The sequence below is a fragment of the Canis aureus genome, chromosome 18 (genome assembly GCF_053574225.1).
Source record: "Canis aureus isolate CA01 chromosome 18, VMU_Caureus_v.1.0, whole genome shotgun sequence".
Classification (NCBI taxonomy): domain Eukaryota; kingdom Metazoa; phylum Chordata; class Mammalia; order Carnivora; family Canidae; genus Canis; species Canis aureus.
The window spans coordinates 28,267,637-28,292,489 of record NC_135628.1 but is presented as its reverse complement, the minus strand read 5'-3'; the positions used below and the strand labels follow the sequence as shown (position 1 = coordinate 28,292,489).

Genomic DNA, 24,853 nt, shown 5'->3' with positions numbered 1-24,853 from the left:
ATCATTATCATTCTTCACTTAACCATGTGTAAATAAATTTAAGACTTTAAGAAGTGCTTTATTATTTCAAGAGTTCTCTTTTTCTTATTGAACACATAGATCTGAATTTGAATTGTACATCCGTTGTTTCTTCACATTTATACCATAACTAATATTATTTAGTATGAAAATTTTGTCCTATGCTTATTTTCTTTATGTTTTTGAGGAGAGGCAGAGCTCCAGAGATTATGATTGGTCAGTTTCTTTCTTTCTTTCTTTTTTTAAGATTTGTTGATTTGAGAGAGACAGTGAGTGCACGTATGCAAATGTGCAGAGTGTGAGGAGGAAGGGAGAGAATCTTCAAGAAGACCCCCCCACTGAGTATGGTGCCCAAATTGGGGCTCAGGCCCATGACCCACGAGATCATGACCTGAGCAGAAACCAAGAGTCAGTCTCAACCAACTGAACCACCCAGGTACCTCATGATTAGTCAGTTTCTTAATCAGAAGGAAAGGAGAGTCTTGATCGTATATCTCATATATTTCCCCTGTGAGTGCAATACATTAAGACCTATAAAATAAAGGGAAAGTATCAAAGCAGTAGATGTTACATGTAATTTGTGTTTCCATGTGGATATATATTAATATATGGATTATATATACATGTATATGTGTATGTTTGTATGCATACATAGATATTCATAAATAATAGGGCAGACCAGCTGATTGGGACTACAGGTTGTACAAATCCCACATCTGGAATTTCTAAACACAACACATCCTCTGTTTCCCCATTATTTGTAGCCACTGATTTATCTGGAGATAGAAGTACTTCCTGAAAAAACGTGCTTGCCCTACGGCTCTATTGGCATATTTGGAAAACTGTGTGATATGGGATGGTTTAGACAACAGAAAGCAAATTTTAGGAGGAACTTTGCAACCCCAAGGAAAGAATTCACCCAAGGGAAGAAGTCTGATTCAATGACATGGGATCAGAGGGAAGTGAGGCCTTGGGAAGAACTGTGCATTTGAGAATAGCATGGTGGTTTCACTGAATCCACTCCAATCTGGCAATGCTTATGGGTAGATGCAGATCCCAGGGCGTTAAGGTTTGTGTGGAACCTAAAAGAGATGTGGCACAAAAGTATTATGTGTAAAGTAATTTTGCTGTGGGATCTATCTGAAGTATGGAGTCAGCATCTGCTTTATTAATCAGTAGCCTTGAGATGTTAGGGTGGTGTGAGGGCTGTGGAGCAAGTTATCAAGTTACAGGACAGAAGCCAGCAGCAGACTGAGGAGAGGTGTGGCCAGAGCACCAAGCAGTGACCTGAGTCCTGGGCTATGCCATGGTAGTAACACAAGCATGGAGCTTTGTGCAGCAATCTTTCAAGAGCAAGAAGAGGCCAAAATGAGCACTTAGAATATGGCTAAAGTATGAAGTAGAAGTGGCAGTAGGAACATTGACCAATATAAATCTATAAAAGTGATACTCCTAGAAAACAACCAGAAATATCAAAAGTGAATCTCAGAAGCTGACGCTGAGGCCCATGTGATTCAGTTGGGGCTGACAAGCTAGTTTGGGCTAGATTTGTCCAGAGAACTTTGTGTGAAACCACAGCTAGGTAGGCCTGCCATTTACAAAGAGAGAACATGTGAGTAACAGCTTATAAGCAGTATCAATATGTAATATAAATTTGGACATGCATATTGTAACACTCCACCAGAGAAAGCCAGTAAAGAGTTACCCTTGTTTCCCAATGCAAGTTAAACATGATTTTACTCTTTTTATTACTGTGATACTTTTTACAACATAAATTATAAAATGCTCATTGAATAAATTTATATCTTCTTATCAGAATCTTCCTTAGGAATGTCTCTATTCATGAGTTCTGGTAAAAAATTGCTTTTTTTATGTCTGCTGTGTCACAAGACTGGAATTTGCAGTTTATCTTTTCTTTCACTGAAGATAGTCATCTGCTTCTTATTTCTTACAGATTTCTCACACTGGACTATTTCTGATAATGATAACCTATTTTTAGGTATAATAATGATGAAAGCACTAAGATCCAGCATCAGCATTGACACAAAGGGGAATATGTATTAATCCTGGAGATAAAATTCATTTGGTTAATCAGATCAAAAGTATACCTTATAGATTCCTGTAGGCACATAGTGGTCTAATACAGTAATAGGTAAATATTTTTCTCCTTGACTATCAAATCTACAGAATTGGTATCAGCTTCCTGGAGTATTATGTTAAGAAAGAGGCTGAGGCTTGGTGACAAGGAATTGGGAATGCTTTTCTGGGAGTGCTAACCTAGCGGCTGGGAGGTTGTGGCTTCCCATATATTTGGCTATGCATTTGCCAGTTTTGGTCAAAAGTTTTCCTTAACTGATAAGTTTAACTGGTTTACTATCACTATATAGAATAATTATTTTTTGTTGTATTTTCCATAGTTTTACACAGTTTAAGTAAATGTCAGTTATTGTATGCAGCAAGCAGGAACTAAATTATGAGCATGTATGAATAAGATTCAATTTAAATGATATACTTGTGCAAGCAGGCTATATATGAAAACCAAAATTACACTTAGACTGCCTACAAGGAAGAGGAAAGGGATTCTGAAACTTAAGTATGTGGAGAAATTGTTCCTTTTTTTTTAAAATTTTTATTTATTTATGAGTCATAGAGAGAGAGAGAGAGAGAGAGAGAGAGAGAGAGGCAGAGACATAGGCAGAGGGAGAAGCAGGCTCCATGCACCGGGAGCCTGACGTGGGATTCGATCCCGGGTCTCCAAGATCACGCCCTGGGCCAAAGGCAGGCGCTAAACCGCTGCGCCACCCAGGGATCCCTGTTCCTTTTTAATAGAATTGCAGAAATATTTAGCAAATACAGAGATATTCTCAGAATTAGCTTATGCACTAAAAGCCTCATAATCCAACATGAAAGCATACATATTATTCAGAAACTGTATTTGCTTAAATTAGTAATTATATAATTACTAAAATTTTCTGAAGTGGTAATTATAAAATAATTAAAACCAATTCAGATATAGCAAAAGTATCTAGGACATGTCTACTTATTAGTCTTATAAAAATGCTGGAGACTTACAAAATTAGAGATTTAAAAAAAAGTTTTGATCTCAAAAAACACCTCTGAATTCATAAGGTGATGGATGAATTGCAGTTCTTCTTGGGCAATGTAATTAACCTTCTAATTTTAGGGGGTCACTACGATTTTGAGATTAAAGCTTTAGAAAATTTTATAATAGCAACATTTTATATTTGGATAGTGCTTTACAATTTGCGAAGTGTTAGTTATGTTTTCAGATACTTAACTTGGTAATATAAATAGGTCAAGTATTGCCTCCACTTTCCATTTCAGGCATCCGTGGCCCAGAAAGTTTAAATTAGTTACCCAGGTTCACAAAGCCAGTAAAGTTAGAAGTCAAATCCAAGTATTTGGGCTGTTACTCCCAAATCCTTCTTTTTAATGTTACATAATATATTCACGAAAAAAGTTTAAAAATAAAAATCCCTATAAGGAAAAATAAAATTTTATTCTTTTACTTTACTTATTACTCATTTGACAACCAGAAACTTGCTTTATTTATTTCCCTAATTAAATTGTCTTCTACCTTTTATGTAGCTGTTATTTTCAGCATTTATCCTAAAAAAAGTGGCATTTGAGAATTAATTATACAAGTTTTATTTAACAATTCCGTTGATCTCATTACTGGGTTAAATATAATCATTTTTTCTTTAACTGTATAAAATAGAACATTATAAATAAATTTTCATTGTGGATGTTAGTTTTTGCTGACAACAAATATTCAAACTAAAAGTTTTCTTTTACCTAAAAATGGAGAAGGATGGCATCAGAATTTACTTTCTTCTTAACTGATTTCTAATTAGTTGTCCCTGAGCACACAGGTCATACATAATTCATAGCTGTCTGTTGTCTTTTCTTTTTCTTCTTTTAAAGCTAAGTGCCTACTTCATTTAAAGATGAAAATTTGGATCATAAAACAGTGTCAGGGACATGGAAGTGAATGTAGGAAAAAGACCAAATTTCTCCCTGTTTGTTGTAAGTAACTTAATATTCTACAACTTAAGAGTAGTCATGTAAATAAAATAAAGATAATATAACTGGCTTTTTTCACTTGAAGTTCAAGATGATTTTTAAAATAGTTTTGTCAATGTTAAGTCTCACTCAATGAATCCTTTAAAATTTGAACTAGAAATACTTATAGCTGTGATATTCTTGGTCCCTTTTCCCATTTAAGGTGACTTTTTAGTCAGGATGTTGTGATTTCATTACACAATAAAAAAAAATCCTGCACTATTCAAGCACGTAAATGAAATGAAAACAAAATAATTTTGTATTAGTGTTTATCTCTTCTCCTCGAAACTCAGAAGGAAAAACTCTGACAATGAGAATCTACTAGCCAGTCCTGTGCTTTTAGTAATAAGTAGAATTTTTTAAAGATACATGCTAAATAACTGTTTTCATTTATTCATTTCTAAAGGATAGATCCAAGAATCTATTACAAACCCAGAAGAGCATGCAGGAAGAATGGGCCAGGTTGGGGATTGTAGCCAGCCATCTAATTACACAAATAGGTTCACAGCACAGTTGGGTCACAAATCATGTTTCTAAACTTAGGAGATGAATCTCCACCATAAATTATTGAAAAGCACTCTGTGGTGCTTCATTCTGCATTTCCCACAAATTAGATTACCGAGAGCCATAAAGCATCTTTAGAAAGTGTTTTCCTGGCTGTTTTAAAATTTTCCTTTATCATCAGTTATTGTCAACTTTGAAAACATCAGCTATAACTGGAAAACATGAAACCAAGGGATATAATAAAGAAGCGAGGAAATTATTCTTGAAAGAAACAGAAGCAGGTTTTTTATGTGTTAAGCAGGTATAACTTATTAATGAATATTTGTGGGTTTCTATGTCCCAAAATTCCTTAGATAAAAATGTAAATATGCATTATATAGCTCCCACATTTCATTTCTGCATTGATAATCTGTTGTGAAATAAGCATAGGTGAGCTAGAATAAGTTTTGTGAAGGTAATTTCATCCTATAATGTAATTAACCCACTTGCATGTTGTCACTAAGATCATATTTAGCTTCTGAGCTCATAATATTTTCACCACTTTCATTCATAAGATTCACAAACTTGAAAAAGGAGTCGGTGACAGATATTAGAAACTAGGATTATGAATGACACTGTACTAAGTTTAAGATGATTTGGCCACTCTGTTTAGCTCTTCTCTATGCTTTCCTCTCATTCTATGTTTATGAAATGCAAATAACAACCCTTTTTCTCCTCGCTAAGGCATTAATGAGTTTTTAAAAATATTAAGTCTGCAAAGAGCTCCATTTTGTTGATTGGTCCAAAGTATTGTTAAACAACCACCTCACCTAAACCAGTCAAAATTGTTTTTTAGGTTTTACATGGAATATGGAGCAATGTACCATTTAAGATCTCTCTGATTGCACATTTTAAAACGTCCAACTCAAACTGACTGACTGTAATTGAAAGTCAAATAATTGAGCCAAATATTGGCTCACAGCACTGAAAACCCTGAAATAGAACCAGCTTCAGATAGAGCTGTATTCCAGAGTCACAAAATGGTGTTCTTCATCCTCAGTTTTGCTGCCTATGGTATTGGCTTCATATTCAAGTTTTATGTTATAGCAAGGTGGCAGTAGAGCTCACGTGCCCACACTTTTTGAGATCTTAAGCTAGTAGGTAAAATGAGACTTCCTTTCCCAGGATTCCTTACAGATGATCATTGGATCTGAGAGATTCTGATTAGTTTGTATGTCCATGCCTCATCTTAACCCTTTTCTAACAAGCAAGGAGAGAATACAAGTGTTGTTTTTGTTTTGTTTTGATTTTTTTTTCAGAACTCAAAGGTATGTATGCAGTTCTGCTACTACTCCTATAGCATTTTGAGTGAACTGCTTAATGTTCATCCCATCAATTTCTACTGCCTCACCTTTTCATTTAGGATAAAATAGAAAGAATTGCCATTATGTGAAAGGGAAAAGGCTTTTCAAGGAATGAGTTGGGAAATAAAATTCATGGGATATTATGAAGGTATTTGTTTTTGAAATGTAGTTTAACATTTAAAATTAATTGCCACGTAATAGTTTTAAAAAGAATATCCTAGTTGAAAAAAAAAGAATATTCTAATTGTTCTTAGGCTGTTAGTGGTTTCTTTCTGATTTTTCCTGCTTGCCTTTGTGCAAGTGACTCATCAGAATTACAAATTGGTTGATTTTTGCATGTGGACCTTAATAGTCTCATAACTACATGTTATAAAAATCTGCTCTAATTAATTTTCACTCTCAGCAACTGGATTTGGGATCCTTTTTAAGGCATTAGTACATTTTAAAAAAATACTAAGTTTACCAAGAGCTCCGTTTTTATTGATTGGTCAAAAGTATTGTTTGCCTGGCTCAATGTGTTTGAACTCACAGATGTTCAGGTGACAAGAATTTTTAAATTGATTATCCTTCACCACTGGATAGGTCCTATTTTGTCAGATGGGAGCGAGACCTCTGCCATTAGAAGAGACTTGTCTGTGAAGTTTAACAGGACATATGTCTACACATAGATGCACACACTGACACTGAGGAGTATGGCACTTTTTCACTTGAAGATTGTGTATGGGCAGGCGTGCCTCACACCGGGATGGGTTTTATAAAAAATGTTAGGACTGAATTACATTTGTTGTGTTGTGACAGTTGCTGCTTAGCCATCAAAGAGTAGGTGCAGTTGTGCCGACAACTCCTTGGCATTCTGCCCCAGGGAAGTGTTACGTTATCAAAAGGAGCAGCCACTCTGTGTTAGTGTGCTGGTAATTAAAATGTGGACGTTTGACCATGATTCCCTGGAGAAAATGATCAAAAGAATATATTGAAATGAGAAACTTAAGTAGGCAGAGTCATGTCTAATGAGCGAGAGGAGAGCTCTTTTAGGCTTGATAACTTAGATGAGCATATGTGAAATATGGCTAATGTTTCTACAAGAACATGGTTACTAGGAAACTATGAGAAGTCCCCTAAATTATGTGACCTTCAAGATATACCAATAAATATAGAATTCAGATCACTTTTTGATAAAACTAGTACTAACTAACCTGCTAATATTTGTAATATCCTTTTGGTTTGTTTCCAGAGAACGTAAGATTTACTGTCTTTTTAAGGATTGGATACAAATTTTCCAAAACTGGTTTTTAAAAGCTCATAGACAATCCTATTGACTGAATTTTAGTTTCTCACTGCAGTCTTCTATATCATGGCTGAGGGTAGCAAAATCATATCTTGAGATAAAAAGATATTTGTTGTTTAGTTGGCCAAGATTTCAAAATAATATATATTAAATCCTTGACCTCCAATCAAAGCAGTAACAGAGAACTAAAGATGTTGACTCTTGTTTGCCACTCCCATGAAGGTTCCTACTAATCCTTATTTTCCTACCCCAGTAGATCTTACTCATTTAAAAAATTGAACCCATCATTAAAAATCTTTCCACAAAAAAATTCCAGTAATCTGTAACAAAAATTTAAGGAAGAAATAACAGTAAATTTTTTTAGGAAGTAGAGATCTAGTTTCTACCTGACAGAAGAATATCTGTAAGTTCAAACACAGTGAAGCCAGTTTAACAATACTTTTGATCAATTAAAAAAAAAAATGAAGTTCCATGTCGACTTACCATTTTTAAAACTCCTTCTATAGGTACTGTCTCTGGTTGCTACATTTCTTCCTAGGTAGAGCAAGACCTCATCCTGTTTCTTTGGTTTCTTTGGAGTTAAACTGAGCATGAGAGGGTAACTTTCCTTCCCAGGCTATTAGTCAAAGTTGTGGTCAGCACCAACTTTGGCCAAGACACGCCTGACCCAGTTCTGCCATGGGCTCCTGCTCACGGGTTGCTGTTAGGAGCTGGCACGAGTCTGAGGCATAGGGTTACCAGCTGAATAAGACTCTCAGGTTGGTTAGGTGTATCTTTGGGCCTTGGCATCTCTCCTTACTCTATCTATTTACTTCACCTCTTATCACAGGCCCCTGGATTCCTTTTTCTTGTTAGCTACAAGTGCCTGAAGTCTATTAATTCCTACAAAGTTTTAACAGATAAGTTAGACATTAAAGTGTTAAGAATTAACTCTCTTGCTCTCAGATGATTTTAAAATGATACTCTTGTGGGGTGGAAATTGGGTAGGAAAGCATAAAATTATATTAAAGTAGTAGAGTAAAAGAAATTTTCTAAGAAAAGGCTAAACAAATAAATAAAATTGCATTTTGGTAGTATATATGCTCAAATAGTGTATTTTTCAAGTTTTTTTGTGGGTACTGTTTTCTGGAGAGGCAGGTTTTTTTTTAAAAAAAACAGGTAAGATAAGCTTCAATTTACTGACTGTAATTGACTAATGGTAACCATAGAAAATGGCCCTTGGCTTCCAAATTTTGCTCCCTTGCCAGTGAATCAGCTTGCCTAGTGTGATGATTTAATTTTCACGGTGTTCAAATTACAAATTAACATTTGCAAGTGTAGATTTGGGGAATTGTGCTGAAGCCTAATAGAGTTCTCCAAGGATGGCGTGCCCCCTTGGGCTACATTGTATAACTTCCTTATTAAAATGAAAGGAAATTGCCTATTAGTTATCTTACAGCCTATCTTCCAGTCCTTATACTTGAGAATGGTATGCATTCATCTAATGTACAGAGTCTTCAAACCTCATAGATTTTCCTATTTCCAAATATTTTATTTTATTTTTTTAAAGATTTTTTTATTTTTTTTATTTATTTTATTTACTTATGATAGTCACAGAGAGAGAGAGAGAGAGGCAGAGACACAGGTAGAGGGAGAAGCAGGCTCCATACACCGGGAGCCCGATGTGGGATTCGATCCCGGGTCTCCAGGATCATGCCCTGGGCCAAAGGCAGGCGCCAAACCGCTGCGCCACCCAGGGATCCCTCCAAATATTTTAGATCTCAGTTTGCACCCCCTTACGAAGAAGTTAACTTGAAATGATTAGGTCAACTGTATGTTTGCTTCTGATAATTGGAGTAGCTCATGAGTACAAGGTGTAATTCTAGCCCGTCATCTCTGTGGTACTCTTCTTCCTAATAACACTAGCACTTGGGCTTGCAGTTTAACATTTGTGGAATTAGAAAGAGAACAAAGCTTTTGACAGTAGCCGGGCTTGGTTGCAGGGCAGAAGAGACAATTGTTTGCTCAATTTTATAGAATTGTGTGAAGTTACTATATATGACAGCTGCGTTTGGGGGCAGAGTTCCCAGGTTTCTATATTTTATGGTTTTCAATTTCATTCTATGGTGTCAAGGGTGGATTTTCCCGAACTAATAGAAAAATGAGAAAGGCTACTAGCTTTTCTTGTAAAGTAGATTGAGCAGAAAAATTGTAAAAAATCCCAAATGATCTACTGTGACTAACATGTCAACTCAACTTGTTTAATGGACTCTGGAAAATAAACAATGGTTTTTAGAGAAGAGTGAAAAAAGCCAAAAAGAGAAAATTAAATTAGTGGCACTCTTTCTGTGGGGAGCTCTATTAGCTGTGGAAAAGAATAACAAAGTCAAAGTCTAACAAAAAGGTGTGTGTGTGTGTGTGTGTGTGTATGTATGTATGTGTGTGTACGTACATATACACATACACTTCTCTCAGACACAAAAGGACTTTGTGGTCAGAAAAAAATTCGAGTCCTAAGTACTTGGTGAAATGCTAGAAACTAAACCCAAATTGATTTCTAGAATGCAAATTATCTTTTCTTGACACAGATTGATCCTATAAAATTATAAAATTCATGAAATTTAAAAATAAAAATGAGTTATGCGGTGCTGAAGTAGACACTGGTAATTTTAGTTAAGTATAAATTAAAGTGATAACAAAGAGGACTTTTAATGAAAGTGATTCTTATGCATTGGAGGATTTTTAAATGTTTTGTTCACAATTAACACAAGAGACCAAAAAAGCTCAAAAAGTTTTAGTTAAATCCAATATTTCCTAAAATGCTTACAGAATTGTAACCTAGTAATATGACATTTGTGCATGATCTTGTTAGCAGCAGCAGTGTTATGCCCTCTGCTATCGGTTTATAGGATTCCTATTTTTTATTGTACAAAAATACTCAATTGGTACTAGACAAAGCAACCATTTTTTCTTTCGTCTTATTTTTTTACTGGCTAATTTGAACTGGAACTGCCACTTTGTTAGGACACATTGCCCACTTGTATCTCCAGGGCAGCATCTAAAGAGACATCCCCCTAGTTATTTTTTAAAATATTTTTATTTATATATTCATGAGAGACACAGTGAAGTGAGAGAGAGAGGCAGAGACGCAGGCAGAGGGAGAAGCAGGCTCCATGCAGGGAGTCCGATGTGGGACTTGATCCCGGATCCCAGGATCATGCCCTGGGCCAAAGGCAGACACTCAACCACTGAGCCACCCAGGCACCTGCCCTCCAGTTATTTTAATATCAGTTTCATTGCATTACTGATAGAAATTTTTTCATAATCTTCTAAAAAATATATTTTCTTATTTGATTTTTGTTCCCCATTAACCAAAACCAAATCATCTGTGATTTGTTTTATTTGGAGAACTTACCAGTATTGTCTAACCACAGGATTAAGTGGAATTGAAGCAATTTTAGCAAGAGCAGTCTCTCAGGCAAAAAAAAAAAAAAAAAAAATGGCTCTCCTTGCCCATTTGTTGCTTACAAAGTACAATGAAGACTGGATGAAAGGTTTTTACAACTATGGTTTGAATGCTTGTGACTTTCTTGTTTTGTTTAAGAAAAAGTAATAAAATTTGAAAAATATTAAATTATTTGATTAAAAGATTATTTGTGATAACTGAAACTATGTTTAAACTAATATGGCTTTAGTCAGTTTTATATGATGTTGATGATACTTCACAGTAGGGGATGTTGTGTTAAAAATCTTAAATAAATTATCTCATTTTTAATGCTCCCAAGTGTTGTTATATTAGGATGAGAAAAACTGAGACCTGGAGAAGTAGAGTATGGTCATTATATTAGGAAGTGGTTTTGTTTGACTAAGTACTTAGCATTATCATTCAATACTATCTATTTATCATTGCATCTAATATTAGCATTTATAAATTTTTATTTATTTATTTGAAAGAGAGAGAGAGCATGAGAGAGAGAGAGCACAATCCAAGGGAGAGGCAGAGGGAGAAGCAGACTCCCTGCTGAGCAGGGAGCCCAACACAGGACTCAGTATCAGGACCCTGGGATCATGGTGAGCCAAAGGCAGACACCCAACAGACTGAGCCACAGAGCACCCTACCTAATCTTAGCATTTAAAAAAGAATAGGCTGGAAATAAGAAATTTGTCATAAAAAGATATATCTTAACATTTCAAGTAATGATGTTATAGCAATTCCATATCCACAGTCACCCCCCAGCATTTAATCTGTCCCTGATAGATTATTTGTTGCAGTCTCTTACCCTTTTTCTCATATCTAGGCTTCCTTTCTTCATCCATTCTTTATATATATATCTGCATAATAAAATTCTTCTGATACCAGGTTCACCTTATTATTGTTATTAACAAGTGCTGATAAATGTCAGGACCTTTTTTTTAACCAAAAAAAAAAAATTAATAATAATAGTAGTAGAGTAAAGCCCATATGCAGAAAAGTGCTCAGTGAACATATTCTAGTTATAATCCCACAGATGAAAAAACAGCATGATGCCAGCAATGTAGCAATGTAGCAATGTAATGTAGCAATCAAATGCCTTCCCAATCCCTGTTCTATCCTCTTCCCTATAAGTAACCTCTGCTGTGATTTCCATCAATGTCATTTCATTTCGCCTGTTTTTATACTACACATACATGGAATTACATGGTATACATTGTTTTTCATGCCAAGTTAAGTTTGTGAGATTCATCCACCGTGTTGTTTTCACTTTAGTTTGTTAATATTCGTTGTTCTATCATATCCACTCCATCATGATATCAGAATTAATTTACCCAATCTACTGTTGATAGATATTTTGGTTGTGTCCAGTTCTGACCAATTATCAATAACACTGATATAGAATATTCTTGCTCATGTACCTTGAGAATAACTTTTTTACCTTATGAATTGTTGTGACATAACATATGAGTCCATTGAAAGTTAATACTCAATGTCAGACAGTTTTCCAAAGTAGTTCTATCAGTTTATAGTCTTACTGGTGTTGCATGAGAGTACTGGTGCCTCTACTTCCTTGTCAATATGTGGTGTCAACTGTCTTTGTAATTTTAGCATGCCAGTGGATGCATAGTTGTGGTTTTAATTAAAATTTCCCTGAAGATTCCTAAAATTATTGAAGAAAGAAATTGAAGCTACCATTTTTATTTATGTCTGTTTTTCAGTTCTTCTATTTTCTAAGATTTTTATTTCTGTGTTCATTAATGAAGCTAGTTTATAGTTTTCCGGTCTTGAAATCCTCTAGTTAGATTTGGTATAAGATATATCTACATAATGAGTTGGTCAGTATTTCCCAGATTTTCTATTTCTGGAAGAACTTAGTGTTATTTCTTCTTTGATTTTTTAGCACAGTTTACTGCTGAAGCATGGACTTTTCTTTGTGGAAAGATTTTAATTATGGGTTCAATTTTTAATGGTTTTATAACTATTCAGTTTTTCTTAGTTATTCATGTATCAGTCTCATATACTTTGCCTTTCTAGGAATTTATCCATATTATTAAAATTTTTCCTTTCTGTTTTCTTAACACAAAACCCTTTTTAATATGTTTGAAGTGTTTAGCTATGTTGTCTTTTATCTTCCTTTTTTATTTTGTGTATTACAATCCGATATTAGTTTACTTATTTTGTTGTTCAAATTATTTTTAGCTATTAGGAGGTATAAATTTTTAAATATCTGTTTTTCTGGTTAGAATATAAACTCCGTGAGGATGGATATGATGTCTGTTTTACCCCAAAAGGTTAGCAAAGATCCTGGCATGTTGTAGAAGTCAATATGTATTTCTCACAAGAATCAATTCATAAATGATGAATGAATGGAATCTGTAATAACCTTATTTGGTGCTTAAGGATTCCTGGGTTATCTTCATCTTTAAAGAGTTTGATTATTTTTCATTTCCTCTGAGCCTCCAGATAACTATATAGGTGGGAAACAGATGATACAAAAGTAAATTTAAAGCAAATCTCTGTATTGTCACTAGATGTGTTTAGAAAGATGAGATAATTGTTACCTTGGGTATCTGTCTTATTCTAGATTTTTATTTGTGCTTCTTAGTTACCCTGCTATTCCCTCAGGCTTTATAATAACCCACTCTATATTGATTCAGACTCAAACATAGTCGTGTTTAGTCCATAGGTGACGTTGGAGTTTTTCCATAGGTGACCACCAGGTTTTTGTAACTTCTAGTTTTACTTCATTGGCCAGTGTGACTAAATCAAAACTTATGAAAAGGAGCTGAGATTTTTGTTTGCCAGGCTACTTATATAGATGTGATGTGATGTGGTGTGGTGTGGTGTGGTGTGTGGCGTGGGGTGTGTGTGTGTGTGTGTGTGTGTATACATCAGAATAATGTTAGCTTACTATAATAATCTGTTACTTTCATTCTGGAGAAAAGCAGCACTACATTTTCATGTTCAAATTTGGGAACTTCTCACTATTATTCACCATCAAGTACAATCAAAGAGCAATTTTAAATGTCATATTTGTATATGCTATTTCTGGGAAACACCAGATATAATGTTATTTTAGGAAACTGTAGGTTGACCTTGAAAGACTTACATTAACAAGGAAAAAAAAAAGCACATTTTAAAGGGTGACACATCTAACAAGGAGCTTAAAAGAGCAAGAGAAAGTGTGTAGGTGTTCAATAGTAACAACCTAATGGTACTACATTGTATTTCATGAATGAGGGCAATTCACAAAGTTCCCACAAATAGGACCTATGTAAGAACATAACTGTCTATAGCTATCTTTATCATTCATTCTATCAATATTTTACCAGTCCCAACTATGTACCAGACTGGATCCTGGTTGCTGTGAAAATTAAAATGAGCAAGTTGCATTCCCTTCCAGTGTATATCTCAGTTTCATGGGGGGAGAACTCAGAGTGTATTACTCATTTTATTTATTTTAGAACTAATGAATTATAAGTAACATCAGCTTTGAGAATATAATAGTGTCACCTATATATGTGTCTTCTTGCATTTAATAAATCAGTTACAAGGAGGACTAGAAGGAAATATGTCTGAAATGTAACCAAGATGATCTCTGTGTGTCACTAATTAGTAGTTGTTTTATAACTGCTCATTGGTTTCTAAGACAAGTATGTTATTTCTTTCAACTCAGGAATCAAAAAATAAAACATCACTGATTTTAAGCTAGTATAATTTGCAAGGATAATAATCATTATGTTTCCTTGAGTATCTATGCCTGACACGTTATGGAGTTTTCTGTTTCTTAGTATTAAATTAAAATTATTTTTTTTGAAAAATTACTAAAATGTAGCAATAGAAGGAGCTTTCAAAAGAGACATTAGATAGCCTGCCTGAGAATCTCTCAAGGCATGGGTTGACAAACTTTTTCTATAAAGTTTTAGATAGTAAATATTTCAGGTTTTGTGGTCCATACAGTCTCTGTTACTATTCACCTCTACTTTTTAATAGGAAAACAGTCATCAAGAGTGTGTAAACAAATGGGGTTGTCTATATTCCAATAATATTTGGAAAAATGGGCACAAGGGTTACATTTGCCATAGTTTGCTTAACCCCTCATGTACAGCATTTGTCAACAGTGCAAAGATCTGGTTCTCATACCTCCCAGAATCAGACTCCAGAGAGATAAACCCTTGGAATCTGCATGTTTACTCAGTTGCCATTATTATTACTATTTACTATTTATTTTGAGAACTTTCATGTCCTTTACCTACCAGAATACCTCAAGCAGGGATTTGTTTCTACAGTATCCCTAAGGAATTTCTAGGTAGCTTGATTACTTTGAAGTTTTGGATCATATGCTTATCAGGTGGAGCCTCTATTTCAAATAATTGACAGAAAAAGTATGTGGGCAAAATTTCTGTTTAGTCAAAGTCTAAAAATGAGAACTCAAAGAGAACAAGGACCTTTTCTTTCCTGTTTACTTCTGTATTTCCAGCTACTGAAAATAGGGGAGGTGACTGGCAGAGGGTAAGAGGGTAGATTTTTTGATACATATTTGAAGATTAATTGAATGCAGTTTTGGTGTAATGTTGCCCTACATCCAGGTGGCCTCACCATCCTTGTATTTGATATCCAAGCAATTGAGTCTTAGCCACAGCTTTGCTGCTTTTTACACAGTACCTTTTGGTTTTATTACTCTTTCGAGTAATTTGGGGGTTATGTCCTGCCCTCAAGTTTGTTGTTGTTCTGACATACCAGATTCCAAAGCAGGATGACATTTATAAACATTGATAATGACATTCACTAAAGATTTTTCCACTCTCAGCAACAGAAATCAATATGGCCAACTAACCAAGTATATATTAAGAAAATGAATTAGGTGAAAACTCATTAGCAGGTGTCTCTGGACCTTCTCTCTAGAATGCCATCCAAAAACAACTCAGCTCCCAACATTTTTCCACCTCTGGGCCTTTGCACATGTTGTGTTCTGTACTGTTTTCAAATTCTTGGAGAGAGATTGAGATTTGCTCACTAAGGTCAGGTGCCTGCTCTTTAGTTTTATTACTTGGTCACTGGGTTGGGGGTACCATTATGTAACCATCCCATGGAAAGAAAATCAAAGACTATTACCAGAAGGATGTGGGAGTGGGATAAAGAGATGCTCGGAAGACTCAAGTAGTTTAGACATGCTAATTTGGGTGCCTTTTAAAAATAACCTGTAAATGACTGTTTGGATTCTGGTTTTCTAAAGCCCATCCCCTTTTTTAAAATTCTGCTACTAACATAAACCAGACTGAGACCTCTAACAGGTCCATGCCAGTACTTCTGTCTATACTGCTCCTCTGCTGTGCATGGTGCTCTGTAATTGCTACAGATTTCCTCTAGACCTGAAGATTTGATTTGAAGCCCTGCTTTAGCTGCTTTTTGCTGGGAGATTTGATTTTCAGTCCTGTTTTTGCCTTTAGATTATATTTATTTATACTATCTATCCCTGCCTACTTCCAAGAAAAGATTGTTACTGGCAGTTTTCAAATCAAATTCCACAGTAAGAAATGGCACAGATAATATTCAGACAGCTTCCTCTAATCTAGTCACCTCTGGTTTTGTCTCTGATTAGCTGCCACCCAGACAGGCACTGCCCCAGCATGGGCCGGGACCTGCTCTGCAGTGGGAGGGCTCTTAGAATGGAGTTCTTTCCCACTTAAAGCCACACCACCCCATACCCGATCCTTTAAACTCTCTCTCTCTGTTCAGTCAGGGTGCTCTACAGGAATTGCTCTTCTGTCCAAGATCATCTTCTTTCCCTTGGCCACTCCTTTCTGTGCTGCAGTTCCACTGGCCATCATTCTGCTGCAGACACACAGAGACCTATTCCCTTTGTCTGGAATATGCCTTTCCCACATGTTTACAAGACTTGCTTCTTCATATTTTTTGGATCTCAGCTCGAGTGTCCACTTCCTTAAAAGAGATGCCTGCTCAGTACCCTTTCTAAATGGTCCATGCTGGGCATGTGAGTGACTCAGCAGTTGAGTGCCTGCCTTCGGCTCAGATTGTGAACCTGGGGCCCTGGGGCGCTGGGGTCCTGGGGTCCTGGTATAGACTCCTGTATCAGGCTTCTTCCTCTGCCCAGGTCTCTGTCTCTCATAAATAAATGAAAAAAATCTTAAAAAAAAATAATCCATGCCTCCAAAGTTACTCTATATCCTATTACCATGTTTTATTTCAGTGTTGCAGTAATCACTATCTGGAATACCACTTCTTTGTGTACCTGTGTTTTGTTTTCTGCCCCCACAGTAGAATAGAAGCTCCATGAGAGCATGGGTTTTGTCTTTAGCCTATCCCAGATGTTTCGAGTAATGCTTGGACGTACTGACTAGGTGCTCATTGAACAAATGGATGAATGAAGGCCAGTTTGCAATTTTCAAACTATCTTTGAAGCACAACCACTCCTACACATAGCCACCTAGACAGATGCACCCATCTAAGGCATATCAAAGCCAGGGAGAACAAAGTTAACCAATCAGTATCTGGGTTGTGGGAAGCCAAGATCACTGGACTAGCTGAATCTTTGCTCCCAGAAAACAAATACCCATTCAAAGAAAGGAGCCGGGGATTTGCCACAACTTTTATACTTGTGCTCTTGGGTCACCCTTTCTCATTATCTCTGCTAGCTCTGTGTTTGCAGAGCTCAGCAGATTATTTTACTGGGCTGAGAGGAAACAACATGTGGTGATTATGATGGAGCCTTAGCATAAGGCATACATCCCTTCCACATTAACTCAGACAACTTATTTTTGCCTCATCCTTTTGTAAGACTCAACCAATTCCATTTTCTGCTCACTTGACAGGACCTATATACACGTCACCCTCACCTATCTCTACAGGACAGTAATTCATCTCCACTCATATCCTTGTGCATCTGGGTCTGAAAACTGCTGCATAAGTCAAGCTATAGCATAAGCTACCAAAATGACTTCTCATCTTTTTTTTTTTTTTTTTAAGAGTTTTATTTATTTATTCATGAGAGACAGACTGGGACTCAGTCCTAGGTCTCCAGGATCAGGCCCTGGGCCAAAGGCGGCGCTAAACTGCTGAGCCACCCGGGCTGCCCAAAACGACTTCTGATTTTGTAAGGAGAAATTGATTTAGAAAATTCTGAGGTGAATGTGATACCAAAAGATGTGTCCAGTTTTATCTGGCAACCTTGATTTCCCTCCCCCAATAGTTCTTCTTGGACAACATTTGTAATTATTCATAGCTATTGTAATATATCATTGGTTTACTTCTCACTGATTAGAGCTTTGTTATAATGTTTTCCTTAGAGCTTCATACTAATGGATCAACATGTTGGTGAAATTATTTCCAGCAGTTTAAAATGGTCTTTAAAAATATCAAAAATGGAACTTTTTGACCTCTGTGGATAGAGTCTAAGAGGGATCTTATGCCACATTGGCTGTGTCATAAATAACATAAAGTAATAAGAAGGTTCCTGTATAAATTTATGGTGTTTCGCACGTATCACTTAAAATGCAGAAATAAAATAATTAGGTCTTAACTCTGAGGCCCTAGTGCTTCTCAGCTTCGTATCCTGTGTTATTTTAGGCCTTCTAAGAAGACATTGAGGAAGGGGATGGCAACCCAATATTTGCCTGGGGAAGGCTATTTTTATCTTTCTGTCAGACACTGATATTGAGCCTTGGTAATATCTCTAATGACTTTTTTGTGGATGCATGTATGGAAACATTCTGTGTAAGTTAAATTCAATTTTAAAACAGCAACATACTGTGGCACAATGATTAAAATTGGTGAGTCTACATGTAAGTTCTTTGCATGATTCTTACACCTTTTCTGTCAGCTTTAAAGGATCTAAATAAAATATTGGACAAAACGTCAGGAACATTTGAGGCAGAATTGTGCTTTCCCCCTGCAGGTAAGCCCCCTCAGCTGCCCCCGCAGTGTCTGTTTTCCTCTGGGAGACTTTAGCCACAGTATTTTTGGGGGAAGGAAGGTTCTGCTAAGCTGATGAAATCAGACACCTAGGGAAGCGAAATTTGGAGAAATAAAGGTTGCATCTAATTGTTAGAATGCATTAAAATGATACTGAGGAAGTAACATTTTATAACCATAGAATTTTAATATAGTCCTCTATTTATACATATTTTATTGTCTTTGAATGACAATTTTTTTTCCTTTAGGGCAGTGAGGGAGCAGACTCATCACCAAATTTTAATAAACATTTACATTCTCACATAATTTAAAAGCAAGTTTGAAATAGATAAAGATTATTCTGTATGTTTACGTGGAGCTGAAATTCATATTATCTCATTTCAGGATGTTAGAGAACTAAAAGCAACACTAGAAACCTGAAAGTCAGAGGCACAAAAACAGTGATATTTAACATGATTCATAGCCAGAATCTGGAATGCTCAGAGGAAGAAAAACGAGTTAAAATGCTACTGGTTAGATGGAGAAAGGAGGGGAGGCAGAGACTGGAAAGGAAAGGAGGGAGGAAGAAGAGGAGAGAGAAGGTGGGGGAGGGGAAAGGACAAAGAAGCAAGGAGTTAAAAAAAGAAAGGTAAAAAAGAAAAGAATGATCAACAGAGAGGGAAATCTATTAAGACACAGTGTGCAAATACTGCTGTCTTCACTTTGTGGGAAGTGTATTGTGTAATTGAAAGGGAGTCGAATAAGTGTTAGTAGAATTTTAAAATAACGTTCATCATGTGGTGTGAATTTACCCTGTGGGTTTTGTGGAAGCTGAAGCTGTGAGCAGGGTCAGTTTCGGTGTCATGATCAGGTTGAGAGCCCTTTGCCCAACAAAACTTGGAAGGATCTTGCTGTGGTTAATGGCCAGGCCTGGCTCTTCCCCACCCAAGGAAGCTGCTGCCTTAATAACAAATCTCTGAAAATGGACCAAGAGCCATTTCCTCTTCTGGTCCCTGCCTCTGAACCCACACAAGCGTCCTGTCACCAAATGTTCTGCTTCTAGAAGTAGTACGCAACAGTTCTGTCTATGGAATGAGTGAGTTAAATTCTGAGTCATATTTTTGTGGAGATGTAAGAGTTGATTTTACGGAGAATGCCAAGCTTCTTCAAAGCGAGGCTGTGGATAAATATTTTTAGTTACCTATGTCCCTATGTCCCTGGAGATACCCTATTATCATTATCAGAAATTTTTGGTATTATTTTAGCAAAAGGTTCATTTTGTAGCTCCTCATAATGCAAAGGTGGCAATTGGACATTAAATCAATGCTTTAGCTGTCAGCATGGAGATGCTTTTTTTTTTCTTCTAATTTTACTAACACTTTAGCCAGTCACCATGCCTCCCCAGTCCATGCAGCTGCATAATTATACATCAGATCTCCAAAATGAATTAGTTTATTTTTAAAACAGCTAATTGCCTTAGTGGAGTCATGTTTTACCAGAAGCACAAAAGGGCTTTGTTCATTGCAGGGAAATTTTCTTCTGGAATGACTGTGTTAGGCTCTAGCTTCTGTAATGTCACTCATAAACAACAAAATATCAGCAAAATCCACCAAGATTACTAGTATTCCAGAGCATCGCATTGTGATTTCAGTATTATTTCCTCTGCATGTAGCTCTATGTGATCTTAAAATTAAAATGTCCTTACTTAGGAATGTCCTGTGATACAATGATATGTAATAGAGTCCCTTTACATGTGTATTTCCTATAGCACAGTTTAGGTCTCATCTCCTGAAACTCAACTACGTATTTATAAAGCAAACGTCCCATTGCATGTTTGGTTTCCATTATGGATAACGGGCCAGTTCTTTGAGATCAAGAATTCTATACAGCCCAAACTCGAACTTTTAAATTTTGATTTTGGATGCTATTGAATTTAAAATAGAAGAATGTATCACATTTAAATTATATCACTCTGCAGGGCTAATGTTTATAGAAAACTCTGATTAAAGATTGTTTGGAATAGGTACCATATCAACTACAAATGTCTGTTAGCATGTCAACTACAAATATCTGTTAGCATGTCCCCACAGGATGGCATTACTTTGGCAAATTCATATCAGTGATGCCTGCAAAGACAAATGGATTCAACCAGAATGCCAAATGAATAGTCTCAATGAAAAGTATTACTCCAGGGGACAATACCCTCATGACCTCTGACCAGAAAATTCTGGGAAACCAGATTATAATTAGAAGGATGATGGCAGAATGTTGACTGAAACCCATGCTTGTTAGTTATATGGTTTGAATGTTTAATAACATGACTGGATGGATCTGCCCCTGTGAAACCCAGATGTGGCAAGACCACCACAGAGAGCCTCGGATCTGTCCCCAAAGCCAATAGAACAGGATCTGAGCTTTGTTATATTTCCCAAAAGGGCAAATTTAACTCCTTTCATTCTAAGATTTAAAGCAGTAGTGTTTTAGACTGATATAGAGTAAGAGAGGAGAGCCTAGAGAATACCACACAGTAAAACATCATTTTTAAAAAATCCCCCTTAAATATCTTATTTCTTCCCCAATATTCCTCCCTAGCAGCCAATAACCTTATCTCTCTTTTTTGTTGTTGCTTTGTTTTCTCATTCTTTGTCCACACAGCCCCTGGAATATATTGTATTTTTTTGAACAATTAAACTCTGGCTCCAGTTTTGTATTCCCACCAAGAAAAGCAAAGCCTACAGTTAGCTAAACCCTTCTTTTGTTTTCAAAGTTTTGCTACTTAAGGTTGCCGCCTGGAGATATCATCCGCCATGCCAAATTGGTTTTCAAATCGTCACCTAATAATTCCTAGGAAAACATTCTGCTGCTAGGAAAACTAGGACTTCCTATTCCTAATTATAGGAAGTCACCAGCGTCTGGGGCTGAACACCCTGTCTCCAGAGCAGAGCTTACTTAGGTGGATGCTGATAGTGTTCAGTGCTGTGCTCCATGCTTTCTCTAACTCCAAAGATAGTAATAACATCCCTTCTGATGCATCTTTCATTCAGTAGCTTAAAGTAATTAGTTATCTTGCAGTCAGTTCCCACTAATATCTTGAGTTCCCCAAGAACTTGAAAGTAAGGGAAATAATTATAGCCTCTAAGAACTGAGTTGGACCACATAAACTGATAGTTTGACAATTGACAATAGGTAGCTAAAAACTGTCTAGGGAATCCCAATAGCCAATGTGTCAAAATTTCTAATCCAAGGCTGGCAGAGGAGTTCATTAGTTTTACGTATAAATAAGCAAATTAAACCAGACTCATCCGTATGTATTTATTTCAGGAATCAAAAGACTATATTTACAAAACATGATTGAGATGGGGTATTTATTAAGGTCAAATTGTGTTCATATGGAGGAGATTCTTTATTAGTAAAATACATCTTTGTAGTTGAAGAGCTTTAAAATGGTCTCAAAATTCATTGCCAGTCACACTTCCTAGAGTTCATGAATCTTCAAAACTTAAAACTGGTGAGGGTCTTATCACAACAGATTACAAAAGTATGATTTTTGGAACTTAATGTTATGTTGTTTTTTTTAATATTTACACTATTCTTAAATTACATTGATCTCAAACATTCATGAAAATCAAGAGAAACTTAGAATAATTATAAATTTTCTTTGTTCTCTTAATAACCTTTCACAGAGCATACCTATCTTCTGCCTTATCTGATATATTTATTCAGATATTTTAAATAAGTTTCAGTAGTTTTATTTTGTTAAGTTAAAATATGTTTGGCTATCATGACTGTTTCTGCATTTAATGGTTCTTGCTTTTGAAACTAGAGACAAAGATCAGTCAATACTTTAATTGCCTGAAGGCTATCAACAGACATGAAGCTTTCCTTAAAGTAGTTATCATCTTTGAAAAAGAAACTGTACTTTTAAGTGCAATTTATGCATTTACTAATTCTATGCTGCTCTCTCAAGATGATGGGCTGCACATTAGCTCTTTCCTTTTATGTTTCATTACTTAATTTGGAAATCAACTTTTATTTCAGGTGCCATAGTAATTTCTCATTGTTGATAGCAGAATTACAATGAGAAAAATCTTGAAAAGAATACATTTAGTTTAAATTAAGCAAAAAAAAAAAAAAAAAAAAAGGAAGAGAAAGATTTAGCCAAGATTCCGCTTAGGATTTTATGAAATTTAGTTGCCTTAGAAAACACAAAATGTTGCCACTTCAAATGGCAATTTCTTCAGAAACTCTCACCTGCATTAAATGAAATGTTTGTGACAAAATAAACTTACACTGTCAATGTGTAAGAGTTCTTATTATTCAGTAGTCTTATTAATCTTTGGTATTATTAGATTCAGTTTTTGCCTATCCCTTAGATTTATAACTATATTTTCTTAGGAATCAATTTTTTATTTCCTGGTTATTAGTAACCTTAAACATGTTTTATATATAGAGTGTACATGAGTGTTTCCTTTTCACTGAATGCTTATTTTTATCTTTTGCCTACTTTGTTTTGGTTTGTATCTTTTCTAACTGCTTTGTAAATATTATTATATTCTGAATACTAATCACTGGCTGATTAAATGTGCTGTAGATGTTTTCTTTCAATGTATCATTTTTTCCTTTTATAATGGTTTGTTTGCACAACACATTCTTATGTCATATTTATCAATATTTTTTATAATGGCTTCTGTTTTTTGTCTTACTGAACATTTCAATCCCTAATTTGAGGATTTGAACATACTCTTTTGCAGTTTTTTCCTAATTTTTTAAAAATTTTACTCTTCATATATAGATCATTAATCTACTTGAAGTTAATTTTGTGATTGTGTGTGTACATGTGTGTGTAATATAAAGATCTAATTTCTAGGTCTATAATAATTTAACATACAGAACCAACTATCTTAGCACTGTTAATCGAAGATCTCCCCTTCTCTGTGGTACTAGAACTGCCATATGTTTTTATAAATAAGTGGGACTACTCTTTGTTGCTTTATTCTGTTAAGTATTAGTTTATACTTGAACCAATAATGCATTCTCTTCATAATAGCTCACCAGATAAGTCTTAAAGGATAGTGCACATGCCCAGCCTTGTTCAGCTGTTGGTTCATAGCAAGATGTTCTTCCTCTAAGGCCCCCTGAAATGCAGCCCTTGCCCCAGGTGCTCCACTTCTCTCAGCATGGGCTCGGCACCACTCCTCCATAAGAGTCCTAGCTATTGTTTTGTGCGTTTATCCATCCACTGTGACAGCCTCTGGCCCAGCTGAACGGTAGCTTTTGGTTTTGGGGGGTTAGGGTGCAAAGGATCCAACTTATTTCCCCAACTCACAATTATTTCCCCAACTCACAATTTTAAATGTGAATGATAATGATGATGATGAAGATGGTAAGCTACAAAATAACATAGGTTTTGAGCAGTTTGCTTGATAATCCTATCACCTCATAAACTTGTTAGCATATTAACAGAATTTGAATTTTCTCTGGAATATAATTATTGTGTTATAGCTGATGTGCTATGGCATGCATTGTAATAGCCTGTCATTTTCCTCATGGTGTTCAAAAAGTATAAATAAAGAACTTAACCTACTTAATATTACTTTGGGGTTGGTGACTCAAATGCATATTCTTAACCAAATACTGCTGTGAACTACTGAATGCTATGCCACAGTTCTATAAAGTCATACCTGGCTCTTTCTACTTTGAGTAATGGTGTTTTTGTCTCCAGTAGTCATATTTTACCCCAGCATCCATTACAAAACCTAGAAAATGTCTTTTTAATGCAAGGCTTCAGAAAGATCAGAAAATGATTTAACGTGCATTAATAAACCATACAATGATTTATCTTATTATTAAACCAAGCAAAATTATATTTGACAAATGATGACTTTTGACATGAATCTTCAGTTCCTATCTCATCTTTACCAGTTGGAGCCAAATCCAGCCTGGATTTCTTGTCTTGCATAGCCTGAACCCCAGAGTTTCTGTTCTGAATGGGCCATATTATGGCATGATGGTCTCTGTCTGGTTGTTACTTCCTTATGTCAAGACCTTGCTACTGTTTGCAGAAAAATGATTGGTCTCTGTGTCTGTAAGTGCCTGTGGGTCATGTTAAGTGCCAAGTCTTCACCAGTACCATTTTTAAAAGAAGTTAGTTTTCTTGCAGTAAGTTCATCAAATGCCTTTTGCAAGTTGTGTATTCCTGGGGTACCATCAAGTAGCCAAGAGCCTCTTTAGTTCTGACCCTGCTCTGCTTTTTCT

At 35.8% G+C, this 24,853-nt stretch overlaps 1 protein-coding gene across 17 annotated transcripts in view; it reads left to right on the top strand.

Annotated features, from left to right (window-relative positions):
• Positions 1 to 24,853, top strand: part of HDAC9 (histone deacetylase 9) — a 1,013,161-nt gene that overhangs the window by 446,988 nt on the left and 541,320 nt on the right. For 5 of the 17 annotated variants that reach the window (XM_077856635.1, XM_077856619.1, XM_077856633.1 and 2 more), the window contains exon 1: positions 4,041 to 4,065. The exons of 7 other annotated variants lie outside the window; for them this stretch is intronic. The gene's annotated coding sequence lies outside the window, so the exon portion shown is untranslated. Of the gene's footprint in view, positions 1 to 4,040; positions 4,066 to 24,853 lie in introns of those variants that run through there. 5 more of the 17 variants (XM_077856622.1, XM_077856621.1, XM_077856634.1 and 2 more) reach the window with 1 other exon arrangement.